The sequence below is a fragment of the Alligator mississippiensis genome, chromosome 1 (assembly GCF_030867095.1).
Source record: "Alligator mississippiensis isolate rAllMis1 chromosome 1, rAllMis1, whole genome shotgun sequence".
NCBI lineage: Eukaryota > Metazoa > Chordata > Crocodylia > Alligatoridae > Alligator > Alligator mississippiensis.
In genome coordinates, this window is record NC_081824.1 from 38,104,850 (window position 1) to 38,122,912 (window position 18,063).

At 43.8% G+C, this 18,063-nt stretch overlaps 1 long non-coding RNA gene across 1 annotated transcript in view; it reads left to right on the forward strand.

Annotated features, from left to right (window-relative positions):
* The window catches only part of LOC109284386 (uncharacterized), a 243,873-nt gene that overhangs the window by 220,211 nt on the left and 5,599 nt on the right, over positions 1-18,063 (forward strand). Inside the window, exons 7-8 of the long non-coding RNA XR_009463079.1 lie at positions 14,803-14,944; positions 16,043-16,096. This is a non-coding gene — a long non-coding RNA (uncharacterized LOC109284386). The remainder of the gene's footprint in view (positions 1-14,802; positions 14,945-16,042; positions 16,097-18,063) is intronic.

Below are 18,063 nucleotides of genomic sequence, written 5' to 3' on the forward strand. Positions count from 1 at the left end.
GTTCACCGAATTTCACTGAAGATAAGCTCTGCATGTGAAAGGACAGGGGATTGGAGTCCTTGTGGTGTAAGTTGCAAACACAGCTATCATTTGTTGATAGCTGTGTTAATATAACACAAGCCCATGAAAGCTACGAGATTTACACTAGTGTAAAACTATTATACACAGATAACAGTGAAAAGTGGCCTGCTACTAATCAGTTACCAGATCACCTTTCCTTCATTACTGGACAATATTCAGCAAAGAATGGACAATCCCAAAAACATTTTCCCCTTTCATTAAATCACATGCTCCCTTTCAGTTTCAGAACTTTAGGGTATGTTTACAAAGCACAACATTGTTCCATGCACACACAATCTTCTTACTGCCATCTAAGGTTAACATTCAGACAGTAATCTATGTGGAGCATGGGAGCACTGTGAGGAGATAATTAGCAGAGTGTATTAGCCTGGCTGTGCTACCACATCTGTAGTACTTGTTCTGGACCTAGCAAATAGAGCTAGCAAGGGCATCTCTTCCCAGTCAAGATTTGTACAGTAAACAGATAACCATGCAATATCATCCTTTGGACTTGACTTAATATATGGGGTATGTACAGTCATTTGCTGCACCTGGTCTATATTTAGGTGGCTTACTTTAAGCTACCTAAAGGTAGACAGGGAGCGGCACATACAGGTATTCACTTTGCTGCTGCTGGGAGCCATTTGGGCAGCCTGAGGTAAGTAACTTGGGGGGATAAGTAACTTGGGGGAGCTGTTGAGATCAGGGATGCAAGTAACGTGGTGGGGAGTTAATGTATTTGGGGCAGGTTTGGCAGCTTTAGAGAGTGCTGGCAGGCTTATGGGGAAGGGTGTGCAGGTGTAAGATCAGGAGGCTAACAACAGCCCAGTCAGGGGCAGTGGGATGGGAAAAGCACAGCCTTGGGGCTGGGCGAACAGCTAGGCAGGAGCTAATGAGATTGAGTTAACCCTTTCCTGGATTGGGTTAACTCTTTCTCTATCTAAGTTAATGTATCTAAGGAGGTGCACTAATTTAGATTGTGCGCCAATTTTTTTGGCTGAATCAACCCCTCTAAATGCCTGCATGACTGGGCATTAGATTGACCTAACCAGGATTAGGTTGATTAAATGTATCACCTGTGCATACCTGTAACAGCTGTTTGTCTGAGGGGTGGCTGCGATGCCCCCTGGTGGCCACGCAGCCCCTGCTCTGCCCTCACGCTTCAGGCTTTCTCCCTTCACCTTACCTGCCATGCCTTGTTGTTCTTGGATCTTTGGAAGGGGAGGCTACCCCAGGGTTCCCTGATCCTATGCTGTTATTCAGGTGTCTTTATCTCACCTTAAGGACTTATAACATGGCTTCAACTGCCCTTTACACCAAAGCCATGCCTCATGGATGTCAACATTTGCTTTCAAGCTTTCTCTCTCTGCCCACACTCAGGGACCTTGCCCATCCTGGCTACTTCCAGGTACAGCCCTCTCTGCCCACACCAGACACTTTGCCCATCTTGGCTACTCCTGGGTATGGCCCTGGGTCACTGACCCTGATCCTGCCTCTCCTGAGCTTCTGGGACCCTGGCCCTGACTTTGCCTTTCTCTGGGCTTTGGGCCTTTGACCTTGTCTCTGACAGTGGCACTCCCTGCCTTTAGTCCTTCTCCCTAGACCCTGGCCCTCCTCCTAGGCCAGCTGAGATCTCTGGGATCCTGGCCTTGACAGTCTCCAAATGTGGCATCTCCTTGGCCTTGGGTCCCTTCTGGGCCCTGGCCCTACTCCTTGGCCAGCTGAGACCTCCAGGCTCCCTGGCCTGGCTTGTCCCTCCTGAGCTATAAGTCATTGACTCTGCCTCTCACCCCTTATGAGCTAGAGGTCCCTGACCCCCTTTGCTCTCATGACCATTCTTTTGTGGCCCAGCTCTTTGGCCTTAGCCCCTATCTTTTAGGCCAAGGCCTGGCTCCCAGGCCAATTAAAACCACCTGACCTCCTTTGTCTCAATCCCCAGACCACCAGCCTGGTTACCACAACTTAAGTGTTTGTCAAGAGCTTGGCTGCAGCATTACTGCTCAGGAGCTCTGCACATCTTGGCTGCCAGGTTCAGACTACTGCCCCACCCACCCCCCTTTTGGGTCAAGTGACACCTGATTGCCTCCTTCAGCACCTGCAGACTGCTCCATCTGCCGTCTGCCTTCTCTTAGAGTAGCAGTAGCACCAAGGCTCCTGCTACCATGCCCTTTATGCCTGAGGTCCTTTACACCCCACAGGATATATCTCAGAGCAAAATTCTTGAGCCAGGGCATTTTGAATCATGACTTGAATATTACTGAGTAACTGGTAACATTTAGTGACAATAGTTTCATATTTGGGGTGTTGAAATTGATTTTCCACTTCCCAGTAAATACAGATGGTCCATTGCCTGGGTAAAAATAGGAACCAATAGAAGAAAGCAGCTTGAATGGCATCTGAATTGGCAGCATTGTGCAGAGCTGTTGTCTGTCATTTTAGCCAGCTAAAAGCTCTACTTCCTTAAGATTTTCCCCAACTCTGTAAGTCATATTTTCAAGACTTTGTAGCTCTGATCTGTTTAGGAAAAGATATAATCTATTTTTCATTTGAATTGGATTAACCTAAAATATTCATCATTTAGACTCATTTCAGACTGATCTAAACCTTGTCCAAAAAAAAAATATATATATATCTTGAACGTATACAAAATCTGGTTTTAATAAAACCTTCACAGGAAACATTTTTAAATGATTTCTGGTAGAGCTTCCCTCCTAGTTTGAATTTTTTTTCATAAAAAATTAGGATGCTTTATCCACTGTACCCAATATTGCTACTTTTCTTTTAAAAATTAATAAAATTTGAACTTTATTTACATAGATATCTTTATTTACATAATTACTTACACAAATTAAATTGAAATCAATTGTTGTTCTTCCTTGATCATTATAATAAAATCCATTGGTCTTTACCTCTGAAACTTAATTTCTTGAGAAGATGACTATCAATGGCAAAGAGATCAAAATCACAGGGTCAGGCCTGTCTCCTTTTCTTAATCATGTAGTGAATATTTAATAATATGGATCATGAAATGGTTATTCATTAGTTGCCTTTATGAAAGAACTATTTTCTAAAAAAATTGCACCAAAATGTACTTTCAAACAAATGTATGTCCTCTCTAAGCAACCTTTTCATGGCTAACTACCTCTCTATGAGTTAAGTTAAGCTAACTCATTTTATACATATCCGACAATGATAAAAACATATTATTTAGCAAAGCTGGTAAAAAATTCAAAGGACATTTTTCATGGAAATATTTCTTCGCTGGAAGAAACTGAAATTTTATACAGGTAAATATTTTCAGTGGAATTTTCCATCCACAATGAAACACCTAATTTAAGGTCATGACACCTTTAATCATTATTTCTGCCTGAATTATCATTATTTCTCAGAGTTCTTTAGGCCTTCATCTTTTCTGTAGACCAGAATGCACCTCTCATGATGCATCAGTCTCTCCTTGTGGCTGAGCCACCATAGGACCTCATGGCAATTATATGAATGTGGTATATCTACTGCATCCAGATGTGCAGGGACATGAGCTTGCAGTGGCACAAAGAGTAGCAGCACAAATTTGTGCCACCACTTCATGCCTCAGCACACACCCCTTTGTTGTCCTGCTTTTTTGCAGGGCACATTGTGCTGCTTTGGGCAAACTGCCTGTGCCCAACTCCTCCTGGGTCCTAGAGTGCTGGACCAACAGGGGCACAAATGTAGCAGTAGAGATGCTCTGGCCAACAGTCAGAGTATCTCACCGAAGTATTGAGTCTTGAATTGTTCCAGTGCATGTTATTTTCAAGTGCTCTGTGCCACTTTTTCTCTCCAGGACTTTTTTTTGCTACCGGGAAATCCTGGTAGCAATTTTTGTCTCCACACTTCAAAATTACAGTGCAGGGCAAATTTTAACATACACACATGCAGTTTGTGGTGCCACAAAGAGGTCTGTGGCACCACAAACCACACATGCCTGCATGTCTGGATGTGGCCATAATGGGCAGATATACTCCAGCTGAGGAGCACAGCCCATGAGAAATAATGAGAGCATATATTTTGTGTAAGGCACTGTATATGAGCATAAGAAGTGCCTTAATGGGTGCATCTTGATCTTAATGGAGCATCTAGCCTGGTATTCTGTCTCTGACAGTGACAGCACTGGATGCTTTAGAGGCAAGCAGTGAACAGGGTACAGCTAGAGTGATCTATCCTTTGTTCTTTACCCTTCCTGGCATCCACCACCATTGGTTTACAGAATTTTCCAGAAAGGGAGATCAGTGTCTACTTTATCCAGGTACAACATTTATGTCAGGAATGTTGAAGCAATATTTTTTCCCCAATGAAAACAATGAGACAATACCTTTTGCAAGTTCTAAATTAGCTTTTAAGACTTTTCTGTTCCATGAATATACTTCCCTTTTTTGCTTTTCATTCTGATTCAGGATGAAAGCAGATATAGAAATACTAGAATTTCTTACAGAAAAGAAATGCTATTTTCCCCATGAGCTCCAGTTTTAAATTGTGTGAAAATATACAATAGCACAAATCACTGTAGTACTCAGGCATTATCAGCCAGATAGGAGAGAAATGGAAGAAATCAGTGACTAAAGCAGACTTGTAAAACTTTTAAATATAGAATTTGTCATAGGTCATGACCCAATTCTAATGCAAATCATTTATATTGCAAACAATTTTAACAGGCTCCGATTTGTCTGGGAATTGCCAACAGGGTAGGTAGAGGCTCAGGAGGACTGCCTGTGGCTCTTTGGATTAAAAAGTGATATGTGTTGCTAATTTTGATAAGCGCATATTAGAAACAAATTACTAAAAAATAAGATAAGACCACCAAGATTAATGCTGAATTCTTGTCAGGGTTTATACATATGTATACATATATATGTGATAGGAAAATATTACATATATGTATGTTCATATATGTATGTAAACGTACATGTTGCAACTTCAATTACTATAACCCTAGAAAACATTATCTTTAGGCTATGGGCACAAAAACAAATTTAGGTGAGGTGAATGGACATCTTGCTGAAGAAAAAATGATATACTTTGGCTGTCATGCATGCTTGTCATTTCATGTGTACCACATAGAAAAGAAATGTCAACCTGCAATAGCATAACTTCTTTCTTTAAAGTTGTTTTTTTATTTACAGAGGGGTAAGATGTACTCTAAGATGTCCCTCCTCCCCTCATTTATTTCATGGAAACTTGACTGTGTGCCCATGCTCAAGTAATTTATTTCTTATCTTCAGATGCTTTCTTTCTCATACTGTCATAAAAAAGCATGGCAAAAAAGGATGGTAAACATATAGAATCATTATACTGCTACCACAGTCAAAGTGTTTGGAGGAAACAAAAATGGTATAATGTAAGATAATATGGTTATTCAAGCTGCAAAGTGCTGGATAGGATAAAAAGTATCCAGGTTGAATAGGATAAAACCAATTTTAGCAAAAAACATTGAGAATTGTTAAATCATTAACTATTTTGTTCAGTGTTGGAAGCCACATGTTCTATATATTCAGATTTTAACCAAACTATCATCTTGTTATTTTTTAGGTTTAGTGCATCTGAATATAGATAGAACAAAACAAATTGTAAAAGGTTTAAGATAAATGCTGGGAAAAATGGTTTTGCCTGGGACATTAAGCAACAATTACAAATTAGGTACAAATGAACTTGAGATATTTTTTCATTGATTACATTGAACTGTACCCTGTTGCCTTACCTCCTTCAAATAGATAACCTGGTCCAGCTGAGCTCTGCTGGGCAAAGGACCTCAAAAAGTGAAAACATAAAGAGACAACATGGTCTAGTGCAGGGCCATCAAACTTCTAAGTGAGGGGCTGCAAGCTGCACAAATTGTACCAGCAAAGGATATGAGCAGCCTTGTGTTGCACTGGGCCATGGAGGTACCCTGGACCCCATCCTGAAATCCCTCCGCCCCCAGCCACAGGCCTCCCCACTGCATGGCATCACATAGATAGTCCAGGCTGGGGCCTCCTCTGGCACCATGGACTGTGTGGTAGAATACCATCTCTGTCTTTCCCCAACTCTTCTAGGTGACAATTTGGTTACCATGGTCACTGCAGAAGGCAGACATCCCATGGGCTCCAGGTAACCCTGAGTTGTAACCTGGGTTGGATACATTCCTGAGGAGTGGGGAAACCTGCTCCTCCTGCCTTTGTAACTGGCATCACATACCTGGGTGGGGGCTTAAACTCCATTGTTCTAAGCAATGCCAACCTGACTGGGAGGGGGCTAAAGACCCTGCCAGTCTACCCAGCAACCAGTGATGCATTTCAAATTGGTTGACTGGCAGCCAACAGTTGCTGGCCTCCATTGGACCAGGTAAAAGAGGTCATAAGGGTGATATAAGTTAAGGATTGCCCAGGAGGAGGGGCAGTAACCATGATGAAAACTCAGAGAGAAACTGGACCATCTGAAACTCACTCTCTCTTCTGAAACTCATGATCAATGAGCTGCCTGCCTCCAGAGGGAATCTCCACCTGCCTCTGGATGATACTCATGAGTAAGCTACCTGAGATCTAACTAGATATATAGCTTGCAGTAACTCAGATATGTGATCAAAGGCTACCATGCCACTTTGCTCTAAGGGATTTCTCTGATATTGCTCTACCTTGTACCCTATTCCAAACCTACTCCTTGTAACCAATAAAGTTCTCCTTTGTATCTAGCATGGGAGACTTATTGGGAGAGGGACTAGATTATGCCTTGGGGTCCCCTTGGTTCAGCTGACTAAGGGAGACCGCTATTTGTGCTTCAGACAGGAAAGTATCCCAAATTCTTGCAGTGGGTCAAGTACTATCTAGGACTACTAGGCCCGTGTTTCCCAGGGGGCACAGGGCTTAAATCAGTTCAGACCCTGGGTGGTGGCAGCATTACCCCCAGGCTACAGGGTGTGCTCAAGGAAGGGGGTCGGCCAGATGTGAGGCACCCCAAAGGAGGCACTTGGAGCCTGGAAGGTGTTCGGGCACAGTGAGGTAGGTGGTTCAGTGCAGGAGCACCCCCTACTGGCCTGCCACACATGGCAGGAGCTGTGGGATCTGACAGCCTGCTGTATTGAAGGCATAATTTGGGGAAGGGAATAGAGTCACTGAAAACCCTTGAGCAAACAATCTCTAATTTGGCATTGGGTCTACTAGACAGTGTAGATAACTAGGATGGCTGACAAGTATGGCCACCTGACTGAGGATCATTTGATGGAAAAGCTGAAAGGGATAGGCATCCAAAGAAAAAAAGGGCAAAAGAAACAGGACCTGATTGAAGTCTTGCTGGACTATGAGTGAACCAGGGAAGTGCCCATCCTGGTTCCAAGTGAGAGTGGAGATGATGGAACCACTCTTTCTGACAAGCTAATGGGAGTGAGCCTCCCTGAGTGAGAAATGCCCAAGGAATGACCCCCTTCTCCACCCAGTGGGTTGGACCTCCAGAGATACAGGCTGGAGCTGGAAGCTCAAAAAGCCCAGTGTAGGCACAAAGCACATAACCTTGAGCTACAGCTGCATAAGATGGAGCTGGTGGAGAGGGCAATGCAGCGCCAGCATGAGAAGGAATAGTGTGAGCATAAGGCTAGAGAGGCCCAGTGCCAGCATGAGGCAGAGGCCAAAAAGGCAAGGCTCAAGCGTGAACACGATCTTGCAGTACTCCAAATGCAGTCAAATGGTGGAGCCGTGGGTGCTCAGCCAGAACCAGCTGTACCTCCCAGACTAAACACCCCAGTCTTCTCTCACTACAAAAGACGGGGATGATCCAGAAGTGTTCCTAAGCAACTTCAAAAACCAAGCGTGCCAATGGAAGTTACAAAAGGAAGAGTTCATGAAACATATGGATGTTCTGATTGAGGGCAGCATGTCTGTTGTCCTGAACAGCCTGCCCTTGGAATCAGCAGATAACTATGACACCTTTAGAGAGGCGGTGCATGTAAGGTTTGAGCTAGGTCCAGATTACTTCTGAGAAAAATTCTGTAGTATTAACCCCCAGCCAGGAAAGACCATGCATGAATTTGGGTCCCTGCTATGGGACTCATACCAGAAATGGAAGAAGGGAGCCAAAGCTTCCACTGTGGAGCAGGTGGACATGCTTATGGTGCTGGACCAATTCTATTGCAAATGCCTGAGGAAAATTAAAACCCTTGTCAAGGATAGAGGCCCTAAAACAACCTGGGAAGATACAAAAATTGTGGACCAGCTGTTACTAAATAGACAGGGGCTGAACCAAAAGGCTCCCTACTTTGGGAAGGAACAGAAAGGATTCCACAAAGGTGGGAAGGGAGGGCCAGGCCCAAAAAGGGAAAGAGAGCCACCTCCTTCTGAGTGCAAGGCAACCGCAGAGTCAGACAAACCACTCAGTTCGGAAAAGAGGGGTTGCTATAACTGTGGGGAGCTGGGCCACGTCAGGCCCAACTGCCCAAAGCTAAGCAACAAACCCAAGCCAATCAGCCATGTTATAGCTGTAAACAGTGAGGAAGGAGACCTGAGCCACTCTGATAGGTGTACCTGTTGCTACAGGACTACAAACCTGGAGGAGGTGACGGCCAACCACCACTGAGATAATGGTAAGAGGGAGAACCCTTGTTGGGGACCTGGACACAGGGGCCAGTGTGTCATTAATCAATGCCAACCTAGTTTCACCCATGGATATAGTCCTGGGGAGGTCCCTTACCATACAGGGGGTGGGGCTCCAGTCATTCAAGGTACCAGTAACCCATCTCTCCATTGAGTGGAGAGGCCACAGGATGTGCATAGTACTAGGAGTGCTGGAAAAGGCTCCTGTCCCCATCTTGGTGGGGTGAGATGTTATGAAGCTTGAATACCTGCAAAGGGAGGGGGGCCACTTCATAGTGCCCTACCATGTTAATGTGGTGATTTGTCAACAGAGCAAAAAGGCTAAGGTGGGAGGAGTGGAAACTTCCTAGGGCCCAATCACCCAATTGGCTGCAGAGGCAGAGGGAAAGACTCCCTGTGACTGCAATCATCCACCAGCCACTGAGGAAACTGGCGACCTTGAGGTTGGGTTAAGTGACAGTCAGTCAGTGGCAAAGGAAACCGAGACTCTCGGGGAGAAGTTGGAGGACATCCCCAAGCGTGAAAGTGCACGCCTTACAGGAACACCAGACCTACCCACTGATTGCTTAGCTGGGAAAGAGGAGTTCAAGCAGGAGGTTCTAGAGGACCCCAGCTTGGAGGAACTACGGCAGATGGCTCAGGAGTAAGGTACAGAGTTCACCCCAGATAAGAGGGAACAGGTGGTCTGGGATAAGGAACTCCTCTATTGGTTGTAGGTACCAAAGAACCATGTCAAGACCTGGGAGCCCTGTCACTAGCTCATAGTACCTCTTAAATTCAGACAACAATTGTTTTCCATGGCTCATGATTTACTTTACTGGTACCTCGAATGACAAGAGAAAGGCTCCCCTACAGCCCCTCCCCCCCCATCATTGATCAACCCTTCCAAAGAGTGGGTATAGACATTGTGGGCCCACTGAGGCATAAGACTCATAGAGGGAAGAAATACATCTTGACTCTAGCGGATTTTGCAACTCAGTATTCGGAGGCAATTGCTTTGGCTTCCACCGAGCCACCTGTAGTTGCTGAAGCCCTGACCAAGATCTTCTTTCAGCTGGGTTTCCCCTCTGAGATCCTGACTGACAGGGGTGGGAACTTCCTGGCTGAGGTGATGAAGTACCTGTGGAAGTGCTGTGGGGTGAAACATCTCACCACTGCCTACCACCCCCAAACAAATGGGCTTGTAGAAAGGTTCAATGGGATCTTGAAAGGTATGCTAAAGGCCTAGGTGGACTCTAACCCCAATGACTGGAATGAGAAACTTCCAGGTTTGCTCTTTGCCTACAGGAGGTACCCCAGGAGTCCACTGGGTTCTCACCATTCGAGTTGATGTTTGGGAGGAGAGTTAGGGGTCAGGAGAGACTCTTTGCTTGATTGCCTGGGCCCAGCCAAGGTCATCTCTACTCTTGATCTGTCCAAAGGTTTCTGGCAAATGGCACTGGATCTGGATGCCATAGCCAAGTCTGCCTTTACCACACCTGTGGGACTATATGAGTTTACAGTTTTACTTTCTGGTATGCACAACTCTCCCACATCTTTTCAAAGGCTGATTAATAACCTGTTACAAGGATGTGAGCAGTTTGCCATGGCTTACACTGATGACATCAGTACACCATCTTCAGTCAGGACTTTGAATCGCACCTGATGCATGTGACCACTGTGTTAGGTAAGATCAAGCAAACTGGTCTTGCCGTGAAAGCCAAAAAGTACCAGTTGGCACTATCTGAAGGGGTATATTTGGGACATTGTGTAGGTGGAGGTCAGATTGCTCCCTTGTTGGACAAGATTGAGGCCTTTAGAGACTGGCTGCCCCCACAAACCAAGAAGCAACTCAGAGCCTTCCTTGGTCTGGCTGGATACTACGGGAGGTTTGTCCCTGGATTTGAAGCAACAGCTGCTCCCCTACATGAACTGACCAAGAAGGGCAGCCCTGATCCAGTGGTCTGGAAGCAGGGGTGTCAGGAAGCATCTGACACCCTAAAGGCTGCCCTGATCAAACAACCAATTTGAATGCACTGGTCCATGAAAAACCCTTCTATATAGCCATGGATGCCTCCAACTCAGGACTAGGAGCTGTACTCTTACAAGAGCACAAAGAGACATGACACCCTGTGGTTTACTTACACTGGAAGTTAATCCCTTGGGAGCGGAACTTGTCATCTATTTAGAAGGAGTGTCTGGCAATTGTCTGGGTGCTGAACAAGCTGAGGCCCTATCTGTGGAGGCAGCATTCACTGTCCTATTGGACCATGCCTCACTCCAATGGTTGCAAACCATGCAGAATACTAACACCAAGCTTCAACAATGGGCTTGGCAGCTTCAAAAGTTCAACTTTGCCATTGAACACATATAGGGAAGCCAGAATATGATAGTGGATGCCCACGGCCAGGGGGTGAGATGCCAGCAGTCCGAGTGGCTCCTGAGCTGCGGGGACCCCGTACCTTCCCTCCACAGCAAGGTACCCTGCAGGTGGCACCCACACCCTAGCACCCCACCCTACAGTCCTAGGGGACACCGCCACTGCAGAGGAAAGCACCGGGCCCTGTGCAGCTCATGGGCTGTGACCCAGCAGCAGCTCATGTGGGCAGGCTCTACTGAGAAAAAAAGAAAAAAGTGGTGAGGGGCCTGATCTTTTTTTCCCTTTCTCCTGGAGCCTGACTGCTTCTCCTGCAGCTGTGGAGCAAGCTGCTGGTGGGCAGGGGGTCTCATCCTTCCCTCTGTGGCAACAGAGCCCCTCCAGGTGGCACCCACCCACTAGCACCCTGCCTGGGCAGTCCCAGGGGTGCCACTACTGAGGACAGAAGGGCCAGGCCCCCTGCGGCTCAGGGCCTGCCGGCAGCTTGGCTGCAGGAGAGGCTCTGGGAAAAAACTAAGGATTGGGCCCCTCACCACTTTTTTTTTTTTCTCCTGGTGGACCCTGCCCACAGCAGCAGGGGCAGGGAGGGGAGGTGGCTGAGCTGACAGGGGGCCATCACTTTGATGTGATGGAAGTTCCTAAATTGAAATGGTGGGTTTTTAATCAACACAATTAAAAATGTACCAATTAAAAACCCACCATTGCAATTTAGGGCAAACTAAACCCCTGTGAAACAGAGGGCTTCCTCGGGGCCAATCTGCCATTGGCCCACCCACCTGTTTCTGGGCCAACCTCCTGCCTTCTTGCCTGTCTCACCTTGTTGTTATATAATTATGTTGTTAATTAGGCAGGAGGCTGCCCATTTCTTTCCCTGATGCAAGGGGCACTATCTGCGGCTCTATTTCTCCCCTACACTGCAGCCCAAGTCTCGCAGATGGCATCCACAGATGTTAACCTCACTGGCCCCACACTGGGCTCCAGAATCCTTCAATCCAGACCCCAACTGGATCCCTCCACTCAGGCGGACTACTCCGCCCTCATTCGGGTATGCCTATCTCCCTGAACTGTTGTCCCTCTCAGGTATGGTCCCTCTGGGACCTTTGGACACACAGGCCCTGGCCTCACCTCCAAGGTTAGTAGGAAACCCCAGGCACTCAGCTCTGGGCATCCCTTGTGGTGGGCCCCTAGCCCTTTTGACCCTTCTGGTCTTGGCCCCAGCATTGACCAGTCGAGGGTTTTCAAGTCAGGTCTATGAGTCTCTAGCCCCTTCTCTAACTTGGGCCTGCCTTCTTTACCCTTCTGTGGGGTAATCCACCTGGTTTTGGGAGCTGGGGTTATTAAGGTACCCTGACCCACCTTTCACCGGGGTGGTAACTGGCCTGGCATTTCCTGGAGGCTCTCACACCACTGGGAGCCCCATCAGGCCACCCACTCCCAGCAGGATGCAGTTTTAGGTCATGCCCAGGACCAGGAGCCTGAAAACCATCCCCTCAAGCTGCAGCTTACCTCCAGGATTTTGCATGAAGCAATGTTACTGCCTGCACTACCAGCAGCAAACTGCTCTGTTCATATAGGTGGCCAGAGATCTAAAATGGTCACCACAATCAAGCACCTGCTGGCTGCTTGGCTGAGCCCTTAAAGTGGCAGACACCAACAGTGCCCTGCCACACCCTGTAACATGTACAAGCAGCCTTAGACAGTAGGTTCTACAAGGCTTATGTATGAACCATTTCTAACAGAGTCCTGATTGGAGCATCTAGGCACTAATTAAATGCAAATAATAGATTATAACAATGGTAATGTTAGATTTACTGACAACCTGGAGTTCACAGTAAGAGACAACAGGAGGTTACAACAAACAGTCAGGGTAAATTCAGGACAATAATGAGATAATTTTGAACAGCACAGTAAGCAGTAGGAATTGGATCAGGCTATTATTCAGAAATGCTATTTTAAAGATATTATACATTTTCTAGAAACTCATTACATTTAAAAAAAGAAGTTTAACTATAACTCAAACCAATAACTTTAATGTATTGCCATTCAATATTTACGGTAGTTAAGTAAATGGCGAGGGACTAAAATAATTCCAGAATCCAGTTGTGATATTAAACAACTTGACTGAGGAAATGCATCTGTACATTATGATCACAGTTCAAGTTCAAACTGAGGTCAGAAATGAAATCTAGTTTTGTGCACTCGGCATGTTCGCAGTTCAGAAACCTAGTTCATGAATTTGGCAAACATAACCTTTTACTACTGTACCCAAGATGATTAAGAGTTTCTCAATCTCAGACTGAATAAGAAACTGGTTTTTCATCCCATGAGTTCTTTTTCATTCTCAAGGGCAACATGGAGTTTATTTGTATTGTGGCTTCCTTCAATTATTTGGAAGCCAAAGCAATGTGATTTCAGCTTTCACAGTTCTGTGAACTCCAGAACTTTGAGAAGTTCAGACACTGAGTTAAACCAATTTCTCCCTTAGTTCTCAGGACTTGCAGTAAGTAAAGCCTAAGTAGCAACTTTTTTCTAATATTAAAAAAAGAAAAAGGTTAACTTATATCGCCTGCATTTTTAAATGAAAACACAGAATTATTTTAGGACATGCTACAAGATGTTTAGGAGAATATCAGAATAGACCATTTATATATAGGTCTGCCCATGGCCAGGAATTGATGTTTAAAAGAAAGGTGCAAAACACCCATAAAGAGAAAAATTAAGTAAACAGATGTTCTCCCATTGACTTTTACAAAACTCATTTGCACGCTGATTTGGCTTACAATGCATTAAATGGTGTAATGTTGCATGATAGAGGAATGTGTCTTATTGATTTTATCTAGTAAACAGTTTGTGCCCTGAAGTTGGTCCACCCTGCTATATTATAATAGTTAATGCAAATATAGATGCTAACCATATGTTTATGAGTTCAGCTTGCAGGTAATGAGCATTCCAGCTCTGATCTTGCAGAACATAGATATGTTCTTCTATTACTAATGTGAATAAAGTTAGCAATTAATTAAGCTCTTTTTTGTATCAGGATCAGAGTGTTCACTAACTAGCTTGCAGAATGAAGCATTTCCCACAACGGAAATTGTATATTTTATAATGCATTCTTTACTCTATTAAACTCTTCACCAATAATATCCTGCCTTGGAAAGAGCTAACTGTTAACAGCTTACACTGGATCCAATAAACAGCTTACATCAGATCCAACAGCTTACACTGGATCTAATAAATACTCATTTAATCATTTTCAAATTTATCACCTGAATTTCAATAATTGTCTTCTTTGTTATGGAAAAAGATAACAGGTATTAGTCTCTAAGATGGTACCCTGCCTTCAACTTTTCTTTTTTAGCTGACTGTATTACTGGGAAAATATAATGAAAATTCGGTGTTGCACATTAGCATAATACATATCTGGGTAGGTGTGAAAACTCAGAAAATATTGAGTCAAAACATTATGCAGCCAGCCATCTTGCTTTAGATTCAAATTACTCAGAGACTCAGAGTTATTAGTATATACTCTCTTTTTTTACCCAAATATCTGTAACTGTACAGATATTTAAAGTGTCCTGTTATTTGTCAAATTATAGAAGTATGCATTAATGCATTTCCAGGATATTATAGAACAGGCTGGTTCAGATTAGGACATGCTTAAGGCCACATCTTAGTGTCATTGAAGTCACTCGCTTGAAATGACCTTCTCATTTATATATACAAATGAATATATACATTTTAAATTTTATATACATATACATATATATAAATATATATAAATTTTTACCTTTTTAGTGTATGGTGCATAGCATAATCAACTATGTTGGACCCCTCCTGGATAGCTCCAGTAACGCAAGTATCTTCAGTTTTTCCTTCATGTTAAAAAATAAAACAGTCAAAAAAGAGGAAATAATCATCGAAAGAATCCACCAAAAAGGTACTTATTTTCCTTTATAACATGTACTTGAGTATGTTATAAGGCAATCTAACTGTTTCTGTTGAAAACATTTCTTTTTTTTTTCATTTGACTAATGTAGAGGGAGCTGCCTTAGTATTTGGCTTTTAGTAGTAACTATATTATTCAACATAACAGATCTACTACAGGGTTGGTAAGGAGACTAACATTAACTTGAAAAAAATACTTTTCTCTACAAATACTATTTTCCTAGGGGATTTAGGGAAAATTATTTAAAGCTCAACATCATCATCTCTATTTTTTCCTCCCTTTTAATATATATTTAACTTACTTTGAAAGACCTGTGGGGCCATTAATGTACTATTTTGTAATACTTGCTTTTAATGCTAAGATAGATAAGTCAGGTTTTAGCTACTCTCCAGATATTTTCTCATTTACACAAAGTGATTTCTGTTTTTAGACCCTGTCCAATCTTTTCATATAAGTAGTCTTATCTTCTAGATTCATCAGTACCTATTCATTATACCATGAGGACATCAGACATGCTGAAGTGGCCTTTCCCATAATTAGTATTCCTGTATTCCTGTCCGCATTAATGGTGTCTTGACACTTGGGATTCCTACACAGTACTTTAGTTGCCAATGATCCAGAACTGATATATTAATATTCCCCATGAGTTCTTTGATGGCACTAATCTTCATAATTATATCATTATGAGCTATGTGGCTAATGGCTATATGCCATTTTTCCTTCCATAGATTATATATTGATTTAGATTAACCTGCTGACATGCTGAAATGTTCCTGATGGCTGCAGGGGACAGGACAAGAACTAGCAGTCTTAAATTTCAGTAAAGGAAATTTAGGTTGGATATTAGGAAGAACTTTCTCATTATGAAGGTAGTTAGGCATTGGAACAGGTTACCTAGAGAGGTCATGGAATCTCCTTCCTTGGAAGTTTAAAACAAGGTTAGATAAATACTTGTCTAGGATGATTTAAACAGATAATCCTGCCTTGAGTAGGGGGCTTGGACTAGATGATTCTCTAAAGCTTACATTTAGGTTTAAAATCCTGTTGCTCAGTTTCCACCTTCATTTACTAGAGTCCCTATGTTTTCAGGCTGATGGTGATCTCCGCATCCTGGCCCTAGCTGGAACTGCTCCTTGGCCACAGGTGAGTGTTTCAAAGGGCTACAGCCTGCTGCATCCCTTGCCCAGCCCTGAGCTTCCCCGCCAGGGCTGCTTGCTCTGCTCTCTATGGCAGCAGGGCCAGCACCTGCTCCCTGTTCCTGCTCACCCCCAGCTCTGTCTCTTTGCAGGCACTGTGCAGTGCCACTGCTGCTCATGGCAGTCTTGGGCAGGGCTGATGTCCAGAGGCAGTATGCGGGACCTTTTTTTTCTTAATTGCTGGGATGCTGGGGCTAGGTAAGGCAGCCATTGGGGGTGGGGCTGGGCGGGGGAGGGGAGATCATGACCCCAGAGCTCCCACATCCTGTGAGTGTGGGTTTTTTTGTTTTTTTATTTCTTGACTACTGGGGCTGGGTGGGGGGGGGGCGTGATTGGGGAGTGGGGGCTGTGTGGGTGGGCTCTGTCAGGAAGCCCTAGAACCCCCACAGCCTCTCCTGCAGCTGGTGAGTGCGGGGCTTTTTTTTTTAAACGTGCCGGGACTAAGCTGGGGCTGGGTGGGGTATGGGGCTGGGCAGGGCAACCATGGGGGCTTCTCCTGCAGCCCCCCCTCACTCAGGGAAAGACAGGCACAGTTGGAGGAGCTGCGGGAGAACCTGCAGCTGCCTGGCTGTGCCTGCCTCTGCCTGATGGATCCAAATCTTCAAATCTCTCCGAATCTTTTTGGAATCAATTTGGAGGCTTCCGATTTGATTTGGACCTTTGAATAGGTTTCCCGATTCAATTTGGATTCAGAGATTTGGCTGCTGAACTGGGCTGAATCTCCTCTGAATCAAATTGGTGACTGAAGCTTTGCATAGTACTGATGGCAGGGCTGCACTGACCTGGGACTAAAATTAGTTCTACATCCTACCACGTGTACACACCTGCCAAAAAACGCTTAATGAGCATTAGCTTAATGCGCATTAAATTTAAACCTGCTTAAATTGACGTTTAGGCACACCCTAGATGTAGGTGAATTTTGACCTGGAGTCTTCCTTTTTTCCCCTGTAAGAAAACAGGTTTTCTTTTTCATGCAAACTTTTGCTGGAAGTAGCTGCTTTTCACCAACCAAAATCTGTTAAACTATATTGGGAGCTTAAATTCATTTTTTTACAATCATGAAACCAAAAAATATATATTTAGAAAAATCAAAATGATGGACCGTCACAACTACAACCTCACTCTTAGACTCCTATACCTTTTAAAACACAGGCATGAACAGAGGTACCATATTGGATGTGACCATTAATTTTTGGTCATGTAATTGCACTAGTCTGAAGTTTTCTTAGCCATTCCCTGACTCACAATCTCCCTTTTAATTTACAATACAGCACCAGCCAGAATATATAAGGAACATATTCAATCTCTGAATTGGGCAGATGTGGTCTAGCAAAAACAAAGACATTTTCTATTTTTTTCCAGTTTAGATCTACTTTATCACTTTGAAGTACAACAGTTTTTAAGATACTTTCAATACTGATTCTCACCTACAGTAGTAAAATAACAAAATAAAAAGAAAGAAAAACCTCAGTATTTTATACTGTCCGACCCAGACTATAATTTAGATCTTGGTTAAATTTAGGTTACAATTTTTCTCCATCTAGGGGTCAACAAATCGGTCTGAATTAGATCATACTGTCTTTAAATTAAGTAGTACTGAAGTCTTGAGCAACCTAAATTTCACAATTGTAATTCTAAGAATAAAGTCAAAGAAGTTTATCTAGAAACACTGTGTGTGAGACTTGTGAATACAACCAGTAAGGTAAGATTTTTTTTTTTTTTGCAAATATCTAGTTGGTCTAATAAAATATATCACCACAAGTTATGATGCCAGTAAGGTAAAACATTCATTCAGGGTGTATATACACATGCTATTAAAGTGCAGCAAACTAATCTCCAGAGCTTATGGCTCCAGAATTTATTGCTCCTGGGAATCCAGGAGCACCATTTACACATGTGCCTGGACTTCAGCAC